General features: G+C 38.6%; 1 long non-coding RNA gene across 1 annotated transcript in view; it reads right to left on the bottom strand.

The window, feature by feature from the left end:
• LOC146499507 (uncharacterized) overlaps positions 1–12140 on the bottom strand; it is a 90193-nt gene extending 78053 nt beyond the window's left edge. The window contains exons 1-3 of the long non-coding RNA XR_014870134.1: positions 11719–12140; positions 9687–9700; positions 3695–3818 (exon numbers count right to left, since the gene is read on the bottom strand). This is a non-coding gene — a long non-coding RNA (uncharacterized LOC146499507). The remainder of the gene's footprint in view (positions 1–3694; positions 3819–9686; positions 9701–11718) is intronic.
• Positions 12141–13107: the final 967 nt, after the last annotated feature.

Here is a 13107-nt window from a genome sequence, read left to right as displayed (position 1 = left end):
TCAATAAAGAAATATAGAACTTTGCTTTTTAACAACTCAATATCTCAACCACATCAAAGCACTCTGCTCCTGTGTGACCCTGAATACATATTTTCTTATCAGACTCAGAATTTCTACAGGTATTTTTCTGCTGAGATAGCGAAGGTTTAACACTATGGCTATTCATCCATCCATTATTTATAGTTTCCCTCTAGCCAAATCTTAACCAAAGAGGGTATTCATTAAAATGTGCATGTCTTTATATGATCTTATATAATATCCTACTTGCTTACAACTATATGAGAAAGCGAGTTGTATGTTTAGAGTTAGGTGCCTTCTATCACATAACTCTCAGATAAACATTCATAGCATTAAAGAAACATAGCAACATAGCAGAGCAGACAAACATAGCATTAAATCAACTAACTGCCTTTCAAATATTTATGTATTATATACATACTTTACATTTATTTGTTCTCATGTAAATACGTGTAAATGTGCATCTCTCTTATGCTGTCAGTGATTCTCATTCTTCACAACAGGTTTTAAGTCAGCAAACAGAAATAAACTGATTTACTTCTTTTTAGCTTACTAGATCTATTTTTTCATCTTTGTGTATTGCAGCCACTAAATGCACTTGTTTGTTGTTATTCCTCTGCAAACATTTTCATTCTAACTTGAAGTAGTTTGGGCTTCACAACGAAGATGTATTCGCAGGGTTTGTTTTCACATCTGCTGAAGAGGGAAACAGAATTGTAATTACAGGAAACTTGAGTGATAATTTATTTTTCCCCCTATTATCACTGAATGATAGGTTACAATGTGAAAGAAAAAACATGTCATAGAGAAAATTGTATTCTGAGTAGATACAAACTCTCTGGCCACTTCATTAGATAAACCTTGCTAGCATGTTAGACGACCTTTTGTTTTCAGAACTGCTTTAATTTTTCATGGCAAAGATTTGAAAAGGTGCTGAAATCATTCCTCAGAGATTTTGGTCCATATTGACAATGATAGCATCACACAGATGCTGACAATTTGCTGGTTGTTCTTCCATGATATCAGTCTATGTTCCACCACATCCCAAAGTGCTCTTCATATCAGATCTGGTGAGTGTGGAGGCCAATGCAGGAAACTCACTGTCATCTACAATAACCAGTTTGAGATGATTTGAGCTTTGTTACATGGTGTGTTATCCTGCTGGAAGCAGCCATCAGAAGATGAATATACTGTGGTGTTAAAGGGATGGACAGCAGCAATAGTCAGATAGGGCATGCCATTTAAATAATGCTCAGTTGGTACTACGGTGCCCAAGAGAGTCGAAATGTGCCAACACCTGCCTAAACTGTTCATACAAGGCAGAATGGCTCCATGCTTTTATGATGTTAATGCCAAATTATGACTCTACCATGTTAATGTTTTCAATAGTTTTACTGTCCAGTTTTGGTGGGCCAGTGTAAATTGTAGCCAGTACAGTTTTTAACTGACAGGAGTACCTGATGCAGTCTTCTGCTGCTGCTACAGTCCATTTGCTTCAAGCTTCAATGTGTACTGTGTGCTCACAGATTTTCTTCTGCATGCCCTGGTTGTAATGAGCTGTTATTTTAGTTATTGCTCCTACCAGTTCAAAGCAGTCTGGCCATTTTCCTCTGATCGCTGACATCAACAAGCTATTTTCACCCAGAAAACTGGTGCTCACTTGATAGTTTCTCTTTTTGGACCATCCTCTATAAACCCTAGGAGATGGATGTGCAGAAAATAGCAGTAGATCAGTAGTTTCTGAAGCACTAAGACCTGCCAGTCTCATGCCAACAACCGTGTTTTATTCAGAGTCTTTATAGATCATCTTTCTTCCAGATTCTGATTCCTAGTTTAAACTTCACCTGGTCATCTTGACCATGTCTACATCCCCAAAAGTGCTGAGTTGCTGCCATGCGATTGGCTGATTAGATATTTGCATTACCCATCAAGTATACACCTCCATGCAAAAGTCTTAAGCCACTGCTAATTTCTTTATATATTACTTCCAAGGAGCTACACTTTTTGGTGGCCATGGTAAAAGGCCTTCTTAAATATTTACTTAAATGTTGAAGAAGACTGCAAAATAGATTGCAAAATCAAGGAATGTGATAATGGCAAGGGGATAGGCAGAAATGACACGGGAACACAGAGGAATATGAAGTAACATGAAAGGGGTGTGGCATAACAGGAAGGATGAGTAAAGACTGGAATTAGGAAAAGACATGGAGGATGAACTGTCAAAACCACATAAGCTCCGTTACCATGACATCCACACTTTTACCAGCTCACTTTGCCGCTTAATCAAAGTCTAGCCTGAGTGATTACATGGCCCTTTTTTTTTCCATGAAAGTGTCACTATTTTAAAAAAGCTCCTAATACTGAGCTCTAGGAATCATTTCTAATTTATTCTCACCAGTCCTGATCTGCCAACCAAAGCTATTATAGGAAAGTCAGGATGATGTGCTGTCAGAAGCCAGAGAAATAGATGTCATCCACAGCAATAAGCCTGTAATAACTACCGTCAAATTATTTTCAGGGACTAAGTAACTTTTCCCTCATCTCCCCATTTGGCCCCTGGAGCCTCTTTTGCAGCTTGTGAAATGCTTATTATTAAAATTGCATAACTATGCATATAGCATTTGAGTTGTTGAACTGAGGCAATATAGCCTTTTTGCTTATTAATGTATAACAAGGTTGCAAAATTTCACTCATGCACAAATGTCACTGACACATGTGGACATATTCTTTCATGGTCATATCTCCAACACACATCTGCATATACTGTGTACGGTACAGGAGTGGTGACAGTCAGGTGCGGAACATATCGTTTGGCATTCTGAGTCGCCTCTTTTCCTCAAGAGGATGATTTAGGTGTGTTCAAAATGGGAATGAGAGAATGAGTGGAAAAGGACAAGAGAGGGAAGGAGTGCAAAGCACAAAGAGCACTTGCTTGTGTTTACGGTGGCTCACAGTAGTTAAAGTGACATTTTGTTGAGATGTGCACTTTCCAAAAAGCCCTGTGGGGGTGCACAGGGCATGCCCAGCCATGTCAGCCTACTCTATGCAGTCACACTGTATCCTGACACTAAGCACACCAGGCAGGCTAGGCCATGCGCCGAAACACATTATACTCTTTCCTATCTAACACTCAAACAAAAACACGCTAATTTTATCATACCTGACACAGATACATTACCCTCTAATCTAACATGAAAATGTCCTCACACAAACCGAATTTTATCTACCGCACTGTAAGATTACATAAATAGGGACCCTTTTTTTGCCCTCAGGTAGTCCATCTGGGTACTCATAATTTGAACTCTGTTTGTTCCATATACGAATTGCATAATGAATGCTCTGTGCTATAAGCAGCCAGCACCCTGTGTTCTGCATATGACCTACAACGCCTTAGACCTTGGTCTAGCAAAGGATTTTAGGCAGGGACTAGGCTGGGTGATGGAGCACGGATGGCTGCAAAGTGATGCAATTGGACAGCACAGTGGTTTTGTGAAAAGACCGAGCAAGAATATTGTCTGATCTGAACTTTGACACTCTTGTTACAGAGTCATCTTGAGTGGATTTAGAGGAGCTGAAAGTGTACACGGTGCTTTCATTCCCAGTGCCACACAGCAGGTTACAGGACTGAATGAAAAACAACGTTGTTTGGTGCAGAGAAATCACAAAACACACATACCTCGCAGACAGAGTTCTATCCTGGGGTGTTATGGGGGGACGGCAAGGGTTGATTCTTTCACACTCTGACAGAGCCACTAATGCTAAAATGTCAGCACGCTGTTGGAAGAGCAGGCAAAAAGAAGCTGTAGAGACAAAGACACAAAGAGAAAGAGATGGGAGGGTTAACATGACAACTAAAAGTCACAAACCTTCTAAAACCAGGTGGGGGTTAATTTTACACCTGCGCTTCAGTGCCCTGCCAACATTAGTATTAAAACAAACTGTATGCAGAGCTACTGACCTTAAAAATGCAGAAATTAACCGTGAAAGAGAAAAGCTCCAAATCTCCCTCCACATATCCCACAGTGAATGTAAGATTAACTCAACTTTACTTTGTGAACTGCTCCAACTATTTTCTGCCTCAAAGTATGCAAGATGTTTTACGCTACTGTATGTCAGTGGCCAAAGCTAATGTAACCAATTAACTATGGTGGCAAACTGTGACATTAGTGACTGTCAGCAGGTGCCAGTCAAATCACATTAGCATTTCTGCTGCTCAAGCTCAAGCGGTTTTATTGGTGGCACTGAACTGGAACATACATTGAAGGCATCAGGTGAACTGTACGGCACAACAAGAAGCAACAAGGCAGGTTCATCCATCACTACAAAAATCACAGAAGCCACAGGACCTGGTCCAGTGCCAGATGGATGTGCTGCACTGTGCTGTCAACAAGAGAAGTTATTTCCAATTGATGAGAAATAAAGCCCAGCTTACTGGAAGATGAATATTATGCAAGGTGATCTCAATCTTAGTATGATAAATGGTGATACCATGAGAACAAGCTTTACATTAATGAAAAAGTAGGTTCTGTTTCAAATTGGCTTTGCGCCCTTATGCCGTGTAGTGAGGCAGCTCAAATAGACAGGGCTCCAGAGTGGAAGCATTTTATTTGGATACGCGACTGAAAACTGATATCGGAATGAGAAAATTTTGGGGTGCACCAGTGCAACTAACTGAGTTTAATACAGGGATGGTCCCTAAACCAGATACGGACTTGGAAATGCATCTAAATTATTAAGAACCCTGGCTTTTTTTAAGTTTTAAGACTTTTTTTTAATCTGTACTTGAGAAGACGGGAGCGAGATTAGTAGAGCGGAAAACTTGATTTTGGTGTAATTGTCGTTGCAAAAGGGGCTTCTCCTCTCTATCATTCTCTTCTGTGCTCTCTTTGTCAGTGTTTGCCTAAAGGAAGGGCTGAGCACACACAAACACACACACAGCCTCTTACACACAGGTACAAGAGGTCATGAAGAAGTAGAAAATATAGAGTTTTACCAAGCTAATAAACACATGCGCATCACCTTCACAGATGAAAAGCCATTTTTAAGATTTGTTTCCCATACATCTGTTCAATAAGCATAAATTGCAGGTGAGTTTTCACATTCTTTGCTTGAAATCTCTTGCACAGTATAAACTTTGTTTATGAAGTAAAAGCAACTTCCTGCATTGGATGACCACACCAATGTGCAACATGCAACAAGCTACTGCAAAATGTCAACATTATCAAAAGGCTCTCCAAAAGGTTGATTCTGCTCATCTGGACGTAGCGTTTATCAAAATATACCTATTAGGTCCCAAATACATTTTAATTAAAAAAAAAAAAATAGCTTTATGTTTACAATAATAATGATGATATCACATTTGATTATGTTTCGTTTCATTATGTTTCATTCGTCTTTGTGAAGCCTTGCTGTTTTTTCACCTGTGTGCTGTGCTCCTTTTACACAGGTGTGACCCAAATAATTAAGCCAATAAATACTATGTGACTGCATGCTGTGTCTGGAAGTTCAGCTTAACTCTAAAATGCTTGGGTCACAAATCAAAATCTGCCTTAAAAATGGTTTTACAGTGCAGCCAAAGATTTATTCATGATCTGGTTGTCTGTTAGACTATTTTTTTGACAATACAAACCATGTAAATTGCTGTCAACTACAACTCTGTTAAAATGTTAAGCTAAGAACAAAGATAGGAAACATGGCCAAGACATTATAACCCGTTTGCATAAAGTACTGTTTAACAAAAAATAAATAAAAATAAAAATGGTGCTACAGGATATTCTCTGTTGGGCTGTTTCTTTTTTGGCCAGTCTGGGATCAAAATTAAAATGGCAAACTGCGGATTCTTGGTCTGAAGCCAAGCTATGGTCAAACATTTCTTTTGCTCCATTCCATTCCATCCCAGCTGGCACAGCTGATATGCCGGCCTGAGCTTTGTGGTATGGAGAAATGATTTACAGTGTCAAAAAGATCCAAGAAATTGACATAAATGCTACCATTTTCACTGGCCTTGTTGGAGGGAGAAAGACTCCTTAAAGTCCAGCTACGAGGAAAAAGGGCACAAATGAAGGCTGTAATGTAATGCATTTTCAGCTAAGCCTAAGAAAGTTCCTCAATACTAGTAATGACTGTTGCTAGCAAGTGGCAGGTTCAGCCTCTGAGTGCTTCGGCCCTCAGAAGGGCACAGTAATAGGTCAGAGTAAGCTAATTTAATGTAGATTATCAAAGATGCACAGTGCAATCTATGATTTCACACTGCGAAAGAAGCTGGTGAGCCATTAGGTTATTGATGGCTTTCATTATCACAAAGAACACACTGTGAAACAGACAGGTGGTCAGTTAATTGAATTACAACCATGAAATACGTCAGGTGTTGTGTCTCAACGTTGCACCGGAACAGCTTCAATGCACCTTCCTCCAAAGGATATTTCTTCATTTTTAAAGATAATGGTACAGAGCTCTTTGAAACACGTTGGTCTAAAGTCCTGCATACATGTCAGATCAGATTCTCCTCATTTCCATACTGTTATACATTATCATCAGTGTCGATATATATCTATATATTAGAGCAGAAATACTTCAAAGGGTATGGTGACTCAGACTGACTTTGTATTCATGAAACCAAGCCTTTCTTCTAAGGATACAAGGGGCACAGGGACAATACCAGATCTACTCATTACAGAAGTCAAAGGTTCAGGAATTATCTTACATTTATTGCCTTCTATATGTGTCAGAAAACTCCCCTTGCTGTGTGGTGATTGGACAGAAAAAAACCCTATCCTGCCGTGTTATTTTATAGAAGCTGGAAAAACATTGCTTTTCGGATAAAGATCTACTGCTTGCTTTGATCTTGCCAATGAGTGTGCGATTTGTCTGCCATTTCAAACAGCTTTCTGCTCATAAGTCCATCAAAATCCAACAAAATGTCTTTCTTGCCCAAGAACATTAAGAACTCATTAGGCCGAGCATGATTCAGCTAAATACATCCCAGCCTTCTGTCCAAAGAAAAGGGGAGGGGGAGGAGAACTTGCATCCCTTAAATCCTGTCTGTAACAAAAGTAATAATACCAGTAGAAGCTTTTTTACCCCCCAGTGCTGTGAAATTTGCATCTTTATGTTTGTGAGTTTGCTAACTTTCTGAGAACCTGTTTTGCAAATGTTACTGCTGTACCTCAAAAAACACGTGCCTCAGATTTTTTACTATCATGTAAAAGCAAGCAAACAAACAAAAGAAAGTGCATTTTTAAATCCATTACCAACATGGACAAAAAAGAAAAAAAAAACTAAAATTCTCTGTAATGGAATAGGCAAAGCGTGTGTTTTTAAGTGAGACCTTCTACTGTACTGAAAATAAGAGGGAATTATTCCTGCCAGATATAAAAATCCCAAATACACTTTTGGTCAAAGAAAATACAATTTAACAACCTTTAAAAGCAGTTTTTAAAAGGAGAAAATAGTCATAAAAATAATTTTTAAAAAATGTTACTTATTTGAATTATCCTTTTTATGGGAGCATAAATAAAGGTGTTATCTTGGGATCAACAGGAAAGGTTTCGCATTCCTATTTTAGCTGTTGCGAAACTGCAAAAATGTGAGGGAAAAGTAAACATTCAGCTCTGCATTTCATGAGGCTGTAAACAACTTGACTAACCTGTAAAATGAAATCAGATGGAAAAGGACAAATCTTCACTATATGCTTTTAAAGTTTGCTGGACATAACAGAACCGGCAAAGAAAAATATAACCTCACATTCAGTGTTAAATGCTGTGCAAGGACATGGCAAATATCTTATATTTAATAGAAACAGTTTCATAGGTCAAGAAGCACTATCAACTGTAACTACATTGCTGACCAAGAATGTCCAATTTGTGCTTCTTCTTATTTTTCTTTATATGTGAGTCAGAGGTGTATACGCCACACACCGGCACGCTCACAGACTCATAGTGTGAGGCTCCAGAGACCCAGAATGCCCTTTCTCGCGCCCTCTTTTTTTAATCCTGGCAATTAGCGAGAAATAATTAATGATAAAAAATGAAAAAGTTGAGGGCAAAGAGCCTTGAAGATAGAGTTCTGCACCGTAAGCATTCAATTCCCCCTCTCAAGGTCCTCAAGGTCCACTTGCTCTCTGGCTGTGATCCTTATACAGCTACTGGGAGAGACTGGAACAAAGGCCTCTTTGATATCTGCCCACCCTCTCTCACTCAATTTTATACTCTCTCTGCATCTAATACACTCTTTTCTTGTTTGCTTGATTGTGCTGGCATAAAACCCCAACCCTACGCACCCATGATTTCACTCTCCCTCTCAACAACAAGGTTGCAGTATGCCTGCTAAGTGTCCATTTGAAAATATTGCAAAGGTTACACCAGACATCTGCTGCTCCACCCAGATAAGACTTTGTTTGATCGCCTCCCTGTGAAATTAATAAGAACAGCCATTAACAATCTGGTAGAAATAGGAAGTTGGTACACGTGCGGCTGCAAAGAGATGGGTGATGTAGCTGAACCTTGATAATGCAGCGCAGCAATGGAGCCATCAGTAGGGGGAGAACTGTGGAGGTCGTGACCTTGTGAAGTCACTTGAGAGCTACATTCAAGCGTAATGTGGATTTGTGATCAGAGTGAAACTGCACGCACATGCATATGCATGCGCAGTCTGAAGAGACTGAAGAGAGAGTGATTAGGAAAAAGAGAGAAGGAAGGAAAAAACATTCCTGAGCACTTCTGCCCCCTGGTGGCAGTTTGCAGTAGCATCTTGTTGTACTATGTAAAGAAGGCTGCAAGAGAGTTACAGTAGAAGGGGGACTTCTGCGAAAATAGTCTAGGGGTTTCTGCTTATTGCACCACCTCTGCCTCCCGAAGGGTGGCTTTGATCTTTGCATACATTTAAATTCCAAAGAGGCAAAAAATACCGAGGCATGATAGAGCTCATTCATTCATAAATGCAGCTACTGGGATTAGATCTGGAATTACAGAAAGAGCAGACATCATTTCATAATACTCTTCAAGCGAATTGCATTTCATTTACTGGATATTTTAAACACTCATTTCAGACTGAATACAGCCTTCACTGTGGTGGTTTTATTTGCCACTAGCACAGATAATTAAGTACAATTCTGAACTACACAGACGCACCAGGTCTTATTAGCATCATGTTAGACAAATCTGTTTGTTTAATCCTGCAGAAACGGCTGTGCACTTTAAGTTGTGAGCACATAAATTTGATTGATGATTCTTGAGCTCCAAAAAGCAGAGTTAACAAGGAACGGATTATAATTGCACAGAAAAGCTAGACAAGCCTGCAGACAGGCGTTTGATCTGATGAATGTGACTGAACCCTGCATCTGTAGTTTATCTCTTTGGCCAGCAGATGGCATCAGCAGTTAGTGCAGTGTGCTGTGGCGCAGTACAACCACCCCCGTTTTCTGTCCTTTAGGGCAGCGGCTGCAGTGAAGCAACTACAATTTGGCAATCTGGTTGTAGCAAATAGCTTTCTTCCTTATTTTGATCAGACACCCAGGGGTCTAGATTTGTAGAATACGCTACAATTTCTGGCACTTTTGCACTGCTGGCCTCACTCCTCTCACGTTTTCACCAAATTCTGCTCGATATTTAAGCCCCTTTGAACTGTACACTCTCCCACACGCTGGCATACACACACACACGAATACTTACCCCTTTCAAAGTGCCTTTGACCCAGCAGCACGGCAGATGTTTTCATGTGAAACAGACAAAGAAAGAAAGCAGTAGATCATTAATACACATGCTAAGGAGCATGGTAAAACTTGTCTGGAGAATCAATAGAAACATCAGGAGGAGGAAGAGGATGATTAGATATTGACTGAGGTAATGGGGTGAGGTGAGAAAAAAAAATTGCAGTTAGCCAACTGGTGTTTTCATCTTGCAGCTCTAATATGGCCTGTCTAAATGGGTGAGAAACTTTTATCTGTTAATATCCATTTAATGTACATAGAGTGTCACTGTGGGAATTAGGAGACTAGGAAATATTACGTGTGACAGAATTACAAGTACCATATAAAATGGGTTTATAGAGGTTTAACATTATAAGCATAAATCTGATGGTTTAACACCTAATTCACCACGTTGGTTAAACACAATCTGTTGGGGTTTCTTCAGAGCACTAAGGACAAGCTCTCATTTCCTTGATTAATTATAGGCTTTGGGATTTACATGTAAATGTTTATATTTAATAAGCTCAATCTATCATTCTAGGTTCAGTTATGAAGTGAATTCTCGAGTAACACCAGTGAATCGAAAACACTGTTAAGTCACGGGAACACAATTTCTGAGCCAAAACTGTTGTTTACAGTAACAATAACAATGTGTCATTTACTCCACAAAGAAAATCATAAAAACAACTGAACCATTTTAAAGTTGTACAGCTCATCACATTAACATCGAGTGCAAAATTGATGTGACCCTGCTATCAATAAACGGCCGTATAATATGCCAAACACAGTCAACTAGGTTGATATCAACCCATATCAGTGTTCTGCTGATGTAATATTGTTTCATCCTTTCATGAAAGGAAAATTACCAGGACTTTGATATTTTTCTAATTTGGCTTTTAATTTACCCAGGCTTTAATTCAGTTTTGTTTAGCAAATGGCTAAAAACTTAAAAATAAATAAAACAAACAGTGTTAGTTAAAGTAACACTGAGTGTTTGTCTTAACTACATGCAAACCAATTGTGCTTACATGGGTAGTCACTCCCCAAAGGCTCATTCTGAGCTAGGAAAACACCTGCTTAACACATGTACCACCAACTGGTTATCCTGTTCACACACAGGAAACTCAAGGAATTCGAAAGAAAAACAAAAGTTCAAGAGGAAAAAGCTATGCATTTCATAATGATTATATGAAAACTGCAAATATATATATATAAATTAGCTTCACAGACCACAGCAAGCACTACAGGCTTCCCAATTCATTGTGTTGTTTCAATATGAACATCAGAATTGAGGTTTTCAATTGCCATGTACTACATCTGAGGCCAGCCTAGGGTAGAAAAACATACCTGCAAACCAATTTTAGGCCTGTTGAAAGTCCACATACCATAGTTCTAAAAACAAATTCAAGGCCATGGAAACAATTTACTATGGTACCATGTTGCTCTCCCACGATATTGCATCTTTAAATGTACAACAAACCTATATGACCATACATACAGTATAATACTAGTCATTGAGTAATGCAAAGCTTTACAATAACACAAAGGTAGCACGTATGGCTAGAGTAAATAGTACATTTCCTTTATGTTTTCCATAATGCTGACCCTTTACTGCCAAGTCTGTTAACATACCTGAAATTTATATATCCTGACTAGGAAGGAAATGTTTGCAAGGTGGCAAAGGAAGTATGACACTGCCAGTCACGTAACAATTATAAATAAATACAAAAAAAGGCAAATATTCGTGACAATCGCTTACATAATACTGAACTGACCTCTGTTCTGCGAAAACGTACAAAACATTTCTAACTTGCAGTGAATGATTGTTCCATGACACAACATGCAGTTACAGCAAGCTTTTATTTTGGTAGGAGTGACGTTAGCTTATAGCTAGTGCATTGACATCAGCCAATGCGAGCTAAAAAAAACCGACAAGTACGCCATTTAAAAAGCATTTAAAGTTAGGTTAAGGTTTCATGACGACTTATTCGCGAATTAATTCGTAGCATTTTTACCATTTGATTTACTCCTTGTTTGCAATCTTTCTCAGTAGCTCACTGCTAATGGAACTGGAGAAACAACAGGTGTGGTACATCACACAATTAAGCAATTAAGTTAGAATCCAGTCAGGTTGTGGACAATGCTTATTTACATTTTCTGAAGCAAGATTATTTAATGGTTATGTATAAAACTAAAATGTATTGTGAAGGCTTAAAAATCAGAGTGAGAAGTTAAATTTATGGTCATTCTGCCTGTTTGGCAGGAGCCTGTTTTTCAGTCGTATACAACAAATTTAATTTGAAACGTACACATCCGGGTCACGTTACAAACGTAAGATACGAGACTACATACTCCCAGCACACTTTTAGTTTTAAAAAATGAAATTTAAACTTAGTGCGAATTATTTAATGTACAATATTAAAACATTATTTTATTATTTCTCTTTTCTCTGTATTTAAAAGGTTAGTATTTAGTTAGTTTAAATAAAGGACTGTGCCACCATCACTGTGATGACTACCTTAATTATTTTAATTGCACCCCAATAGAGTTTGTTTTAACAACCTATGATTCTTATAAAAATCATAATTTTAACTACAATACAATGCCCATGGTTAAGGTGAACCATGCAGGATGGATACTCAGGGGTAAAAATAAATACATAAAAATAAAAAGTCCCTCACATGCTGATCCTCTTATCTATCTACTAACATATTTCTCAGATGTAGTTTCCAGTGTTGAAAGGCATGCACCACACCTGCATCACTCTTCATCAAGTCATTTGGGAACATCTTGTGTTACTCACGCTGGTGCATCCTCAGTCAGGGACAAATTCATTAAAAATGACCACACAGTAGAGAACATCATGCATCAGTCCATTAGGGTTTTTTTCAACAGTCTAGCTAATCACATCTCTTTTAGAAACAGTCAAGAGAAAATTGTAGCACTGCTGAGAGGAAAGAGCTTCAGTTCATGTGAATCCCATCAAGTGTAGGATTGACACTAAGGAGGTCACCTTGAGAAAGGAAGGATTTATAGGAGGAAACCGGATCAAAGGAATACCACAACAAACTTTGAGAAACTGTTTGGCAAACTAATCAAAGAAAGAAAGAGGTATGCTACATCTGAAGCCAGTCAAAGTTAGAAGTGACTTTAAAGTGTAGACTGGTGGAATAATCACAGTCTTCTTGGTGGAATGACTAACTAATAAAATTGGTTAAATGTTTCAGAAGCCTATTGCTGTGATGTCCATCACAAAATGGTCTGAGGGAAGTATAGAGGAGACGCTTTTACAACAGCTAAAACAGGGTGGTTGAAACATGGAGACATTGAGAAACGCAGATTAGCTTGAACACTGTGTTAGCAGTGTATTTGACCAAAGCAAGAAACAAATGTGTGTCCACGTC

The sequence above is a fragment of the Neolamprologus multifasciatus genome, chromosome 17, assembly GCF_963576455.1.
Source record: "Neolamprologus multifasciatus chromosome 17, fNeoMul1.2, whole genome shotgun sequence".
NCBI classification, from domain to species: Eukaryota; Metazoa; Chordata; class Actinopteri; order Cichliformes; family Cichlidae; genus Neolamprologus; species Neolamprologus multifasciatus.
The sequence above is the reverse complement of the archived record's forward strand: the minus strand, read 5'-3'. Positions and strand labels throughout refer to the sequence as shown.